Genomic DNA, 16,917 nt, shown 5'->3' with positions numbered 1-16,917 from the left:
GGATGAGATGATATTGAATCTTAGATTTAGTTGATGAAGGATGGAGATTGAAAAATTAGAAAGTTTCTTATTTTTGAAACTTTATAAGACATTAATATTTTAGACATAGGAAACCCAACAGATGGTGTCGATGAGCTTTTAGCCAAGTTTTGAGATGTGGATGAGATGGTATTGAATTTTAGAATTAGTTTATAAAGGATGGAGATTGAAAAAATAGAAAGTTTCTTATTATGAAACTTTACAAAACATCCATCTTTTAGACATAGGAAACCCTATATATGGTGTCAAGGAACTTTTAGCTGCGTTTTGAGATGAGGATGAGATGATATTGAATCTTAGATTTAATTGATGAAGAATAAAGATTTAAAAAATAGATGGTTTCTTATTTTAGAAACTTTGTAAGACATCTATCTTTTAGCGAAGGAAACCTTAAAGATGGTGTCAAGGAGCTTTTTGCTTAGTTCTGAGATGAGGATACGATGGTATTGAATCTTAGATTTAGTTGATGATGGATAGAGATTGAAAAAATAGAAAGTTTCTTATTTTAGAAACTTTATAAAACAAACATCTTTTAGATATAAGAAAACCAAGATATGCTGCCAAGGTGCTTTTGTTGATAGAGATTGAAAAGCAGAAAGTTTCTTATTTTAGAAACTTTATAGAACATCCACCTTTTAGACATAGGAAACACTAAAGATGGTGTCCATGAGGTTTTAGCCAAGTTTTGAGATTATGATTTAGATGGTATTGAAAATTAGATTTTGTTGATCAAGGATAGAGATTGTAAAATAGAAAGTTTCTTATTTTAGTAAGTTTATAAAACATCCATCTTTTCAGCATAGGAAACCCAATAGATGGTGTCAAGGAGCTTTTTGCAAAGTTTTGAGGTGGGGATGGGATGATATTGAATATTAGATTTAGTTGATGAAGGATGGAGATTGAAAAATTAGAAAGTTTCTTATTTTTGAAACTTTATAAGACATCAATAATTTAGACATAGGAAACCCAAAAGATGGTGTCGAGGAGCTTTTAGCCAAGTTTTGAGATGTGGATGAGATGTTATTGAATTTTAGAATTAGTTTATAAAGGATGGAGATTGAAAAAATAGAAAATTTCTTACTATGAAACTTTACAAAACATCCATCTTTTAGACATAGGAAACACTATATATGGTGTTAAGGAACTTTTAGCTGAGTTTTGAGATGAGGATGAGATGATATTGAATCTTAGATTTAGTTGATGAAGAATAGAGATTTAAAAAATAGATGGTTTCTTATTTTAGAAACTTTGTAAGACATCTATCTTTTAGCAAAGGAAACCTTAGGGATGGTGTCAATGAGCTTTTAGCCAAGTTTTGAGATGAGGATGAGATGGTATTGAATCTTAGATTCAGTTGATAAATGATAGAGATTGAAAAAATAGAAAGTTTGTTATTGTAGAAAGCTTAAAAAACATCCATCTTTTAGACATATGAGACCCTAGAGACGGTGTCAATGAGCTTTTAGCCATGTTTTGGGATGAGGATGAGAGGGTATTGAATCTTAGATTTCGTTGATTAATGATGGAGATTGTAAAAATAGAAAGTTTCTTATTATAGAAACTTTATAAAACATCCACCTTTTAGACATAGGAAACACTATAGATGGTGTACATGAGCTTTTAGCCAAGTTTTGAGATTATGATTAGATGGTATTAAATATTAGATTTTGTTGATCAATGATAGAGATTGTAAAATAGAAAGTTTCTTATTTTAGTAACTTCATAAAACATCAATCTTTTAGATATAGGAAACAACATAGATGGTGTCAAGGAGCTTTTTGCAAAGTTTTGAGGTGGGGATGAGATGATATTGAATCTTAGATTTAGTTGAAGAAGGATGGAGATTGAAAAATTAGAAAGTTTCTTATTTTTGAAACTTTATAAGACATCAATATTTTAGACATAGGAAACCCAAAAGATGGTGTCGAGGAGCTTTTAGCCAAGTTTTGAGATGTGGATGAGATGGTATTGAATTTTAGAATTAGTTTATAAAGGATGGAGATTGAAAAATAGAAAGTTTCTTATTTTAGAAACTTTGTAAAACATCCACCTTTTAGACATAAGAAACACTATAGATGGTGTACATGAGCTTTTAGCCAAGTTTTGAGATGAGGATTAAATGGTATTTAATCTTAGATTTAGTTGATAAAGGATAAAGATTGAAAAAATAGAAAGTTTGTTATTGTAGAAAGCTTAAAAAACATCCATCTTTTAGACATATGAGACCCTAGAGACGGTGTCAATGAGCTTTTAGCCATGTTTTGGGATCAGGATGAGAGGGTATTGAATCTTAGATTTAGTTGATTAATGACGGAGATTGTAAAAATAGAAAGTTTCTTATTTTAGAAACTTTATCAAACATCCATCTTTTAGACATAAGAAACCCTAGAGATGATATCAACGAGCATTTAGCCAAGTTTTGGGATAAGAATGAGTGGGTATTGAATCTTAGATTTAGTTGATGAATGATGGATATTGAAAAAATAGACAGTTTCTTATTTTAGAAACTTTATAAAATATCAATCTTTTAAACTTAGTAAATCATAAAGATGGTGTCAAGGAGCTTTTTGCTTAGTTCTGAGATGAGGATGCGATGGTATTGAATCTTAGATTTAGTTGATGATGGATAGAGATTGAAAAAATAGAATGTTTCTTATTTTAGAAACTTTATAAAACAAACATCTTTTAGATATAAGAAAACCAAGATATGCTGTCAAGGTGCTTTTGTTGATAGAGATTGAAAAATAGAAATTTCTTATTTTAGAAACTTTATAAAACATCCACCTTTTAGACATAGGAAACACTATAGATGGTGTACATGAGCTTTTAGCCAAGTTTTGAGATTATGATTAGATGGTATTGAATATTAGATTTTGTTGATCAAGGATAGAGATTGTAAAATAGAAAGTTTCTTATTTTAGTAACTTCATAAAACATCAATCTTTTAGATATAGGAAACAACATAGATGGTGTCAAGGAGCTTTTTGCAAAGTTTTGAGGTGAGGATGAGATGATATTGAATCTTAGATTTAGTTGATGAAGGATGGAGATTGAAAAATTAGAAAGTTTCTTATTTTTGAAACTTTATAAGACATCAATATTTTAGACATAGGAAACTCAAAAGATGGTGTCGAGGAGCTTTTAGCCAAGTTTTGAGATGTGGATGAGATGGTATTGAATTTTAGAATTAGTTTATAAAGGATGGAGATTGAAAAATAGAAAGTTTCTTATTTTAGAAAATTTGTAAAACCTCCACCTTTTAGACATAAGAAACACTATAGATGGTGTACACGAGCTTTTAGCCAAGTTTTGAGATGAGGATGAGATGGTATTTAATCTTAGATTTAGTTGATAAAGGATAGAGATTGAAAAAATAGAAAGTTTGTTATTGTAGAAAGCTTAAAAAACATCCATCTTTTAGACATATGAGACCCTAGAGACGGTGTCAATGAGCTTTTAGCCAAGTTTTGGGATGAGGATGAGAGGGTATTGAATCTTAGATTTCGTTGATTAATGATGGAGATTGTAAAAATAGAAAGTTTCTTATTTTAGAAACTTTATCAAACATCCATCTTTTGGACATAAGAAACCCTAGAGATGATATCAACGAGCATTTAGCCATGTTTTGGGATAAGAATGAGTGGGTATTGAATCTTAGATTTAGTTGATGAAAGATGGATAATGAAAAAATAGACAGTTTCTTATTTTAGAAACTTTATAAAATATCAATTTCTTAAACTTAGTAAATCGTAAAGATGGTGTCAAGGAGCTTTTTGCTTAGTTCTGAGATGAGGATGCGATGGTATTGAATCTTAGATTTAGTTGATGATGGATAGAGATTGAAAAATAGAAAGTTTCTTATTTTAGAAACTTTATAAAACAAACATCTTTTAGATATAAGAAAACCAAGATATGCTGTCAAGGTGCTTTTGTTGATAGAGATTGAAAAACAGAAAGTTTCTTATTTGAGAAACTTTATAAAACATCCACCTTTTAGACATAGGAAACACTATAGATGGTGTCCATGAGGTTTTAGCCAAGTTTTGAGATTATGATTAGATGGTATTGAAAATTAGATTTTGTTGATCAAGGATAGAGATTGTAAAATAGAAAGTTTCTTATTTTAGTAACTTTATAAAACATCCATCTTTTAGGCATAGGAAACCCCATAGATGGTGTCAAGGAGCTTTTTGCAAAGTTTTGAGGTGGGGATGAGATGATATTGAATCTTAGATTTAGTTGATGAAGGATGGAGATTGAAAAATTAGAAAGTTTCTTATTTTTGAAACTTTATAAGACATCAATATTTTAGACATAGGAAACCCAAAAGATGGTGTCGAGGAGCTTTTAGCCAAGTTTTGAGATGTGGATGAGATGGTATTGAATTTTAGAATTAATTTATAAAGGATGGAGATTGAAAAAAAGAAAGTTTCTTATTTTAGAAACTTTACAAAACATCCCTCTTTCAGATATAGGAAACCCTATATATGGTGTCAAGGAACTTTTAACTGAGTTTTGAGATGAGGATGAGATGATATTGAATCTTAGATTTAGTTGATGAAGAATAGAGATTTAAAAAATAGATGGTTTCTTATTTTAGAAACTTTGTAAGACATCTATCTTTTTGCAAAGGAAACCTTAGGGATGGTGTCAAGGAGCTTTTACCCAAGTTTTGAGATTAGGATGAGATGGTATTGAATCTTAGATTCAGTTGATAAAGGATAGAGATTGAAAAAATAGAAAGTTTGTTATTGTAGAAAGCTTAAAAAAATCCATCTTTTAGACATATGCGACCCTAGAGACGGTGTCAATGAGCTTTTAGCCTTGTTTTGGGATGAGGATGAGAGGGTATTGAATCTTAGATTTAGTTGATTAATGATGGAGATTGTAAAAATAGAAAGTTTCTTATTTTAGAAACTTTATCAAACATCCATCTTTTAGACATAAGAAACCCTAGAGATGATATCAACGAGCATTTAGCCAAGTTTTGGGATAAGAATGAGTGGGTATTGAATCTTAGATTTAGTTGATGAATGATGGATATTGAAAAAATAGAGAGTTTCTTATTTTAGAAACTTTATAAAATATCAATCTTTTAAACTTAGTAAATCGTAAAGATGGTGTCAAGGAGCTTCTTGCTTAGTTCTGAGTTGAGGATGCGATGGTATTGAATCTTAGATTTAGTTGATGATGGATAGAGATTGAAAAAATAGAAAGTTTCTTATTTTAGAAACTTTATAAAACAAACATCTTTCAGATATAAGAAAACCAAGATATGCTGATTGAAAAACAGAAAGTTTCTTATTTTAGAAACTATATAGAACATCCACCTTTTAGACATAGGAAACACTATAGATGGTGTCCATGAGGTTTTAGCCAAGTTTTGAGATTATGATTAGATAGTATTGAATATTAGATTTTGTTGATCAAGGATAGAGATTGTAAAATAGAAAGTTTCTCATTTTAGTAACTTTATAAAACATCCATCTTTTAGGCATAGGAAACCCCATAGATGGTGTCAAGGAGCTTTTTGCAAAGTTTTGAAGTGGGGATGAGATGATATTGAATCTTAGATTTAGTTGATGAAGGATGGAGATTGAAAAATTAGAAAGTTTCTTATTTTTGAAACTTTATAAGACATTAATATTTTAGACATAGGAAACCCAACAGATGGTGTCGATGAGCTTTTAGCCAAGTTTTGAGATGTGGATGAGATGGTATTGAATTTTAGAATTAGTTTATAAAGGATGGAGATTGAAAAAATAGAAAGTTTCTTATTATGAAACTTTACAAAACATCCATCTTTTAGACATAGGAAACCCTATATATGGTGTCAAGGAACTTTTAGCTGCGTTTTGAGATGAGGATGAGATGATATTGAATCTTAGATTTAATTGATGAAGAATAAAGATTTAAAAAATAGATGGTTTCTTATTTTAGAAACTTTGTAAGACATCTATCTTTTAGCGAAGGAAACCTTAAAGATGGTGTCAAGGAGCTTTTTGCTTAGTTCTGAGATGAGGATACGATGGTATTGAATCTTAGATTTAGTTGATGATGGATAGAGATTGAAAAAATAGAAAGTTTCTTATTTTAGAAACTTTATAAAACAAACATCTTTTAGATATAAGAAAACCAAGATATGCTGCCAAGGTGCTTTTGTTGATAGAGATTGAAAAGCAGAAAGTTTCTTATTTTAGAAACTTTATAGAACATCCACCTTTTAGACATAGGAAACACTAAAGATGGTGTCCATGAGGTTTTAGCCAAGTTTTGAGATTATGATTTAGATGGTATTGAAAATTAGATTTTGTTGATCAAGGATAGAGATTGTAAAATAGAAAGTTTCTTATTTTAGTAAGTTTATAAAACATCCATCTTTTCAGCATAGGAAACCCAATAGATGGTGTCAAGGAGCTTTTTGCAAAGTTTTGAGGTGGGGATGGGATGATATTGAATATTAGATTTAGTTGATGAAGGATGGAGATTGAAAAATTAGAAAGTTTCTTATTTTTGAAACTTTATAAGACATCAATAATTTAGACATAGGAAACCCAAAAGATGGTGTCGAGGAGCTTTTAGCCAAGTTTTGAGATGTGGATGAGATGTTATTGAATTTTAGAATTAGTTTATAAAGGATGGAGATTGAAAAAATAGAAAATTTCTTACTATGAAACTTTACAAAACATCCATCTTTTAGACATAGGAAACACTATATATGGTGTTAAGGAACTTTTAGCTGAGTTTTGAGATGAGGATGAGATGATATTGAATCTTAGATTTAGTTGATGAAGAATAGAGATTTAAAAAATAGATGGTTTCTTATTTTAGAAACTTTGTAAGACATCTATCTTTTAGCAAAGGAAACCTTAGGGATGGTGTCAATGAGCTTTTAGCCAAGTTTTGAGATGAGGATGAGATGGTATTGAATCTTAGATTCAGTTGATAAATGATAGAGATTGAAAAAATAGAAAGTTTGTTATTGTAGAAAGCTTAAAAAACATCCATCTTTTAGACATATGAGACCCTAGAGACGGTGTCAATGAGCTTTTAGCCATGTTTTGGGATGAGGATGAGAGGGTATTGAATCTTAGATTTCGTTGATTAATGATGGAGATTGTAAAAATAGAAAGTTTCTTATTATAGAAACTTTATAAAACATCCACCTTTTAGACATAGGAAACACTATAGATGGTGTACATGAGCTTTTAGCCAAGTTTTGAGATTATGATTAGATGGTATTAAATATTAGATTTTGTTGATCAATGATAGAGATTGTAAAATAGAAAGTTTCTTATTTTAGTAACTTCATAAAACATCAATCTTTTAGATATAGGAAACAACATAGATGGTGTCAAGGAGCTTTTTGCAAAGTTTTGAGGTGGGGATGAGATGATATTGAATCTTAGATTTAGTTGAAGAAGGATGGAGATTGAAAAATTAGAAAGTTTCTTATTTTTGAAACTTTATAAGACATCAATATTTTAGACATAGGAAACCCAAAAGATGGTGTCGAGGAGCTTTTAGCCAAGTTTTGAGATGTGGATGAGATGGTATTGAATTTTAGAATTAGTTTATAAAGGATGGAGATTGAAAAATAGAAAGTTTCTTATTTTAGAAACTTTGTAAAACATCCACCTTTTAGACATAAGAAACACTATAGATGGTGTACATGAGCTTTTAGCCAAGTTTTGAGATGAGGATTAAATGGTATTTAATCTTAGATTTAGTTGATAAAGGATAAAGATTGAAAAAATAGAAAGTTTGTTATTGTAGAAAGCTTAAAAAACATCCATCTTTTAGACATATGAGACCCTAGAGACGGTGTCAATGAGCTTTTAGCCATGTTTTGGGATGAGGATGAGAGGGTATTGAATCTTAGATTTAGTTGATTAATGACGGAGATTGTAAAAATAGAAAGTTTCTTATTTTAGAAACTTTATCAAACATCCATCTTTTAGACATAAGAAACCCTAGAGATGATATTTACGAGCATTTAGCCAAGTTTTGGGATAAGAATGAGTGAGTATTGAATCTTAGATTTAGTTGATGAAAGATGGATATTGAAAAAATAAAGAGTTTTTTATTTTAGAAACTTTATAAAATATCAATCTTTTAAACTAAGAAAATCGTAAAGATGGTGTCAAGGAGCTTTTTGCTTAGTTCTGAGATGAGGATGCGATGGTATTGAATCTTAGATTTAGTTGATGATGGATAGAGATTGAAAAAATAGAAAGTTTTTTATTTTAGAAACTTTATAAAACAAACATCTTTTAGATATAAGAAAACCAAGATATGCTGTCAAGGTGCTTTTGTTGATAGAGATTGAAAAACAGAAAGTTTCTTATTTTAGAAACTTTATAAAACATCCACATTTTAGACATAGGAAACACTATAGATGGTGTCCATGTGGTTTTAGCCAAGTTTTGAGATTATGATTAGATAGTATTGAATATTAGATTTTGTTGATCAAGGATAGAGATTGTAAAATAGAAAGTTTCTTATTTTAGTAACTTTATAAAACATCCATCTTTTAGGCATAGGAAACCCCATAGATGGGGTCAAGGAGCTTTTTGCAAAGTTTTGAGGTGGGGATGAGATGATATTGAATCTTAGATTTAGTTGAAGAAGGATGGAGTTTGAAAAATTAGAAAGTTTCTTATTTTTGAAACTTTATAAGACATCAATATTTTAGACATAGGAAACCCAAAAGATGGTGTCGAGGGGCTTTTAGCCAAGTTTTGAGATGTGGATGAGATGGTATTGAATTTTAGAATTAGTTTATAAAGGATGGAGATTGAAAAAAAAGAAAGTTTCTTATTTTAGAAACTTTACAAAACATCCATCTTTTAGACATAGGAAACCCTATATATGGTGTCAAGGAACTTTTTGCTGCGTTTTGAGATGAGGATGAGATGATATTGAATCTTAGATTTAGTTGATAAAGAATAGAGACTTAAAAAATAGATGGTTTCTTATTTTAGAAACTTTGTAAGAAATCAATCTTTTTGCAAAGGAAACCTTAGGGATGGTGTCAAGGAGCTTTTACCCAAGTTTTGAGATTAGGATGAGATGGTATTGAATCTTAGATTCAGTTGATAAAGGATAGAGATTGAAAAAATAGAAAGTTTGTTATTGTAGAAAGCTTAAAAAACATCCATCTTTTAGACATATGCGACCCTAGAGACGGTGTCAATGAGCTTTTAGCCTTGTTTTGGGATGAGGATGAGAGGGTATTGAATCTTAGATTTAGTTGATTAATGATGGAGATTGTAAAAATAGAAAGTTTCTTATTTTAGAAACTTTATCAAACATCCATCTTTTTGACATAAGAAACCCTAGAGATGATATCAACGAGCATTCAGCCAAGTTTTCGGATAAGAATGAGTGGGTATTGAATCTTAGATTTAGTTGATGAATGATGGATATTGAAAAAATAGAGAGTTTCTTATTTTAGAAACTTTATAAAATATCAATCTTTTAAACTTAGTAAATCGTAAAGATGGTGTCAAGGAGCTTTTTGCTTAGTTCTGAGATGAGGATGCGATGGTATTGAATCTTAGATTTAGTTGATGATGGATAGAGATTGAAAAAATAGAAAGTTTCTTATTTTAGAAACTTTATAAAACAAACATCTTTTAGATATAAGAAAACCAAGATATGCTGTCAAGGTGCTTTTGTTGATAGAGATTGAAAAACAGAAAGTTTCTTATTTTAGAAACTTTATAAAGCATCCACATTTTAGACATAGGAAACACTATAGATGGTGTCCATGAGGTTTTAGCCAAGTTTTGAGATTATGATTAGATAGTATTGAATATTAGATTTTGTTGATCAAGGATAGAGATTGTAAAATAGAAAGTTTCTTATTTTAGTAACTTTATAAAACATTCACCTTTTAGGCATAGGAAACCCCATAGATGGGGTCAAGGAGCTTTTTGCAAAGTTTTGAGGTGGGGATGAGATGATATTGAATCTTAGATTTAGTTGATGAAGGATGGAGATTGAAAAATTAGAAAGTTTCTTATTTTTGAAACTTTATAAGACATCAATATTTTAGACATAGGAAACCCAAAAGATGGTGTCGAGGAGCTTTTAGCCAAGTTTTGAGATGTGAATGAGATGGTATTGAATTTTAGAATTAGTTTATAAAGGATGGAGATTGAAAAAAAAAGAAAGTTTCTTATTTTAGAAACTTTACAAAACATCCCTCTTTTAGACATAGGAAACCCTATATATGGTGTCAAGGAACTTTTAGCTGAGTTTTGAGATGAGGATGAGATGATATTGAATCTTAGATTTAGTTGATGAAGAATAGAGATTTAAAAAATAGATAGTTTCTTATTTTAGAAACTTTGTAAGACATCTATCTTTTAGCAAAGGAAACCTTAGGGATGCTGTCAACGAGCTTTTCGCCAAGTTTTGAGATGAGGATGAGATGGTATTGAATCTTAGATTCAGTTGATAAAGGATAGAGATTGAAAAAATAGAAAGTTTGTTATTGTAGAAAGCTTAAAAACCATCCATCTTTTAGACATATGAGACCCTAGAGACGGTGTCAATGAGCTTTTAGCCATGTTTTGGGATGAGGATGAGAGGGTATTGAATCTTAGAATTAGTTGATTAATTATGGAGTTTGTAAAAATAGAAAGTTTCTTATTTTAGAAACTTTATCAAACATCCATCTTTTAGACATAGGAAACCCTAGAGATGATATCAACGAGCATTTAGCCAAGTTTTGGGATAAGAATGAGTGGGTATTGAATCTTTGATTTAGTTGATGAATGATGGATATTGAAAAAAAAAAGAGTTTCTTATTTTAGAAACTTTATAAAATATCAATCTTTTAAACTTAGTAAATCGTAAAGATGGTGTCAAGGAGCTTTTTGCTTAGTTCTGAGATGAGGATGCGATGGTATTGAATCTTAGATTTAGTTGATGATGGATAGATTTTAAAAAAATAGAAAGTTTCTTATTTTAGAAACTTTATAAAACAAACATCTTTTAGATATAAGAAAACTAAGATATTCTGTCAAGGTGCTTTTGTTGATAGAGATTGAAAAACAGAAAGTTTCTTATTTTAGAAACTTTATAAAACATCCATCTTTTAGACATAGGAAACACTATAGATGGTGTCCATGAGCTTTTAGCCAAGTTTTGAGATTATGATTTGATGGTATTGAATATTAGATTTTGTTGATCGAGGATAGAGATTGTAAAATAGAAAGTTTCTTATTTTAGTAACTTTATAAAAATCCATCTTTTAGACATAGGAAACCCCATAGATGGTGTCAAGGAGCTTTTTGCAAAGTTTTGAGGTGGGGATGAGATGATATTGAATCTTAGATTCAGTTGATGAAGGATGGAGATTGAAAAATTAAAAAGTTTCTTATTTTTGAAACTTTATAAGACATCAATATTTTAGACATAGGAAACCCAAAAGATGGTGTCGAGCAGCTTTTAGCCAAATTTTGAGATGTGGATGAGATGGTATTGAATTTTAGAATTAGTTTATAAAGGATGGAGATTGAAAAAATAGAAAGTTTCTTATTTTAAAAACTTTACAAAACATCCATCTTTTAGACATAGGAAACCCTATAGATGGTGTCAAGGAACTTTTAGCTGAGTTTTGAGATAAGGATGAGATGATATTGAATCTTAGATTTAGTTGATGAAGAATAGAGATTCAAAAAATAGATGGTTTCTTATTTTAGAAACTTTGTAAGACATCTATCTTTTAGCAAAGGAAACCTTAGGGATGCTGTCAAGGAGCTTTTAGCCAAGTTTTGAGATGAGGATGAGATGGTATTGAATCTTAGATTCAGTTGATAAATGATATAGATTGAAAAAATAGAAAGTTTGTTATTGTAGAAAGCTTAAAAACCATCCATCTTTTAGACATATGAGACCCTAGAGACGGTGTCAATGAGCTTTTAGCCATGTTTTGAGATGAGGATGAGAGGGTATTGAATCTTAGATGTAGTTGATTAATTATGGAGATTGTAAAAATAGAAAGTTTCTTATTTTTGAAACTTTATCAAACATCCATCTTTTAGACATAAGAAACCTTAGAGATGATATCAACGAGCATTTAGCCAAGTTTTGGGATAAGAATGAGTGGGTATTGAATCTTAGATTTAGTTGATGAATGATGGACATTAAAAAAAAAAGAGTTTCTTATTTTAGAAACTTTATAAAATATCAATCTTTTAAACTTAGTAAATCGTAAAGATGGTGTCAAGGAGCTTTTTGCTTAGTTCTGAGATGAGGATGCGATGATATTGAATCTTAGATTTAGTTGATGATGGATAGATATTGAAAAAATAGAAAGTTTCTTATTTTAGAAACTTTATAAAACAAACATCTTTTAGATATAAGAAAACCAAGATATGCTGTCAAGGTGCTTTTGTTGATAGAGATTGAAAAACAGAAAGTTTCTTACTTTAGAAACTTTATAAAACATCCACCTTTTAGACATAGGAAACACTATAGATGGTGTCCATGAGCTTTTAGCCAAGTTTTGAGATTATGATTAGGTGGTATTGAATATTAGATTTTGTTGATCAAGGATAGAGATTGTAAAATAGAAAGTTTCTTATTTTAGTAACTTTATAAAACATCCATCTTTTAGGCATCGGAAACCCCATAGATGGTGTCAAGGAGCTTTTTGCAAAGTTTTGAGGTGGGGATGAGATGATATTGAATCTTAGATTTAGTTGATGAAGGATGGAGATTGAAAAATTAGAAAGTTTCTTATTTTTGAAACTTTATAAGACATCAATTTTATAGACATAAGAAACCCAAAAGATGGTGTCGATGAGCTTTTAGCCAAGTTTTGAGATGTGGATGAGATGGTATTGAATTTTAGAATTAGTTTATAAAGGATGCAGATTGAAAAAATAGAAAGTTTCTTATTTTAGAAACTTTACAAAACATCCATCTTTTAGACACAGGAAACCCTATATATGGTGTCAAGGAACTTTTAGCTGAGTTTTGAGATGAGGATGAGATGATATTGAATCTTAGACTTAGTTGATGAAGAATAGGGATTTAAAAAATAGATGATTTCTTATTTTAGAAACTTTGTAAGACATCTATCTTTTAGCAAAGGAAACCTTAGGGATGGTGTCAAGGAGCTTTTCGCCAAGTTTTGAGATGAGGATGAGATGGTATTGAATCTTAGATTTAGTTGATAAATGATAGATATTGAAAAAATAGAAAGTTTGTTATTGTAGAAAGCTTAAAAAACATCCATCTTTTAGACATATGAGACCATAGAGACGGTGTCATTGAGCTTTTAGCCATGTTTTGAGATGAGGATGAGAGGGTACTGAATCTTAGCTTTAGTTGATTAATGATGGAGATTTTCAAATTAAAAGTTTCTTATTTTAGAAACTTTATCAAACATCCATCTTTTAGACATAAGAAACCCTAGAGATTATATCAACGAGCATTTAGCCAAGTTTTGGGATAAGAATGAGTGGGTATTGAATCTTAGATTTAGTTGATAAATGATGGATATTGAAAAAATAAAGAGTTTCTTATTTTATAAACTTTATAAAATATCAATCTTTTAAACTTAGTAAATCGTAAAGATGGTGTCAAGGAGCTTTTTGCTTAGTTCTGAGATGAAGATGCGATGGTATTGAATCTTAGATTTAGTTGATGATGGATAGAGATTGAAAAAATAGAAAGTTTCTTATTTTAGAAACTTTATAAAACAAACACCTTTTAGATATAAGAAAACCAAGATATGCGGTCAAGGTGCTTTTGTTGATAGAGATTGAAAAACAGAAAGTTTCTTATTTTAGAAACTTTATAAAACATCCACCTTTTAGACATAGGAAACACTATAGATGGTGTCCATGAGCTTTTAGCCAAGTTTTGAGATTATGATTAGATGGTATTGAATATTAGATTTTGTTGACCAAGGGTAGAGATTGTAAAATAGAAAGTTTCTTATTTTAGTAACTTTATAAAACATCTAACTTTTAGACATAGGAAACCCCATAGATGGTGTCAAGGAGCTTTTTGCAAAGTGTTGAGGTGGGGATGAGATGATATTGAATCTTTGATTTAGTTGATGAAGGATGGAGATTGAAAAATTAGAAAGTTTCTTATTTTTGAAACTTTATAAGACATCAATATTTTAGACATAGGAAACCCAAAAGATGGTGTCGAGGAGTTTTTAGCCAAGTTTTGAGATGTGGATGAGATTGTATTGAATTTTAGAATTAGTTTATAAAGGATGGAGATTGAAAAAATAGAAAGTTTCTTATTTTAGAAACTTTATAAAACAAACATCTTTTAGATATAAGAAAACCAAGATATGCTGTCAAGGTGCTTTTGTTGGTAGAGATTGAAAAACAAAAAGTTTCTTATTTTAGAAACTTTATAAAACATCCACCTTTTAGACATAGGAAACACTATAGATGATGTCAATGAGCTTTTAGCAAAGTTTTGAGATTATGATTAGATGGTATTGAATATTAGATTTTGTTGATCAAGGATAGAGATTGTAAAATAGAAAGTTTCTTATTTTAGTAACTTTATAAAACATCCATCTTTTAGGCATAGGAAACCCCATAGATGGTTTCAAGGAGCTTTTTGCCAAGTTTTGAGGTGGGGATGAGATGATATTGAATCTTAGATGTAGTTGATGAAGGATGGAGATTGAAAAATTAGAAAGTTTCTTATTTTTGAAACTTTATAAGACATCAATATTTTAGACATAGGAAACCCAAAAGATGGTGTCGAGGAGCTTTTAGCCAAGTTTTGAGATGTGGATGAGATGGTATTGAATTTTAGAATTAGTTTATAAAGTATGGAGATTGAAAAAATAGAAAGTTTCTTATTTTAGAAACTTTACAAAACATCCATCTTTTAGACATAGGAAACCCTATATATGGTGTCAAGGAACTTTTAGCTGAGTTTTGAGATAAGGATGAGATGATATTGAATCTTAGATTTAGTTGATGAAGAATAGAGATTTAAAAAATAGATGGTTTCTTATTTTAGAAACTTTGTAAGACATCTATCTTTTAGCAAAGGAAACCTTAGGGATGCTGTCAAGGAGCTTTTAGCCATGTTTTGAGATGAGGATGAGATGGTATTGAATCTTAGATTCAGTTGATAAATGATAGAGATTGAAAAAATAGAAAGTTTGTTATTGTAGAAAGCTTAAAAACCATCCATCTTTTAGACATATGAGACCCTAGAGACGGTGTCAATGAGCTTTTAGCCATGTTTTGAGATGAGGATGAGAGGGTATTGAATCTTAGATGTAGTTGATTAATTATAGAGATTGTAAAAATAGAAAGTTTCTTATTTTTGAAACTTTATCAAACATCCATCTTTTAGACATAAGAAACCCTAGAGATGATATCAACGAGCATTTAGCCAAGTTTTGGGATAAGAATGAGTGGGTATTGAATCTTAGATTTAGTTGATGAATGATGGATATTGAAAAAAAAAAGAGTTTCTTATTTTAGAAACTTTATAAAATATCAATCTTTTAAACTTAGTAAATCATAAAGATGGTGTCAAGGAGCTTTTTGCTTAGTTCTGAGATGAGGATGCGATGATATTGAATCTTAGATTTAGTTGATGATGGATAGATATTGAAAAAATAGAAAGTTTCTTATTTTAGAAACTTTATAAAACAAACATCTTTTAGATATAAGAAAACCAAGATATGCTGTCAAGGTGCTTTTGTTGATAGAGATTGAAAAACAGAAAGTTTTTTTTTATTTTAGAAACTTTATAAAACATCCACCTTTTAGACATAGGAAACACTATAGATGGTGTTCATGAGCTTTTAGCCAAGTTTTGAGATTATGATTAGATGGTATTGGATATTAGATTTTGTTGATCGAGGATAGAGATTGTAAACTAGAAAGTTTCTTATTTTAGTAACTTTATAAAACATCCATCTTTTAGACATAGGAAACCCCATAGATGGTGTCAAGAAGCTTTTTGCAAAGTTTTGAGGTGGGGATGAGATGATATTGAATCTTAGATTCAGTTGATGAAGGATGGAGATTGAAAAATTAAAAAGTTTCTTATTTTTGAAACTTTATAAGACATCAATATTTTAGACATAGGAAACCCAAAAGATGGTGTCGAGCAGCTTTTAGCCAAGTTTTGAGATGTGGATGAGATGGTATTGAATTTTAGAATTAGTTTATAAATGATGGAGATTGAAAAAATAGAAAGTTTCTTATTTTAGAAACTTTACAAAACATCCATCTTTTAGACATAGGAAACCCTATATATGGTGTCAAGGAACTTTTAGCTGAGTTTTGAGATGAGGATGAGATGATATTGAATCTTAGATTTAGTTGATGAAGAATAGAGATTTAAAAAATAGATGGTTTCTTATTTTAAAAACTTTGTAAGACATCTATCTTTTAGCAAAAGAAACCTTAGGGATGGTGTGAAGGAGCTTTTCGCTATGTTTTGAGATGAGGATGAGATGGTATTGAATCTTAGATTCAGTTGATAAAGGATAGAGATTGAAAAAATAGAAAGTTTGTTATTGTAGAAAGCTTAAAAAACATTCATCTTTTAGACATATGAGACCCTAGAGACGGTGTCAATGAGCTTTTAGCCATGTTTTGGGATGAGGATGAGAGGGTATTGAATCTTAGCTTTAGTTGATTAATGATGGAGATTTTAAAATTAAAAGTTTCTTATTTTAGAAACTTTATCAAACATCCATCTTTTAGACATAAGAAACCCTAGAGATTATATCAACGAGCATTTAGCCAAGTTTTGGGATAAGAATGAGTGGGTATTGAATCTTAGATTTAGTTGATGAATGATGGATATTGAAAAAATAGAGAGTTTCTTATTTTAGAAACTTTATAAAATATCAAT

The sequence above is a fragment of the Tasmannia lanceolata genome, unplaced genomic scaffold (genome assembly GCF_043159265.1).
Source record: "Tasmannia lanceolata isolate RefF3 unplaced genomic scaffold, GAP_Taslan_0.1 ptg000020l, whole genome shotgun sequence".
Taxonomy (NCBI): domain Eukaryota; kingdom Viridiplantae; phylum Streptophyta; class Magnoliopsida; order Canellales; family Winteraceae; genus Tasmannia; species Tasmannia lanceolata.
Note: the sequence above shows the minus strand (reverse complement) of the source record.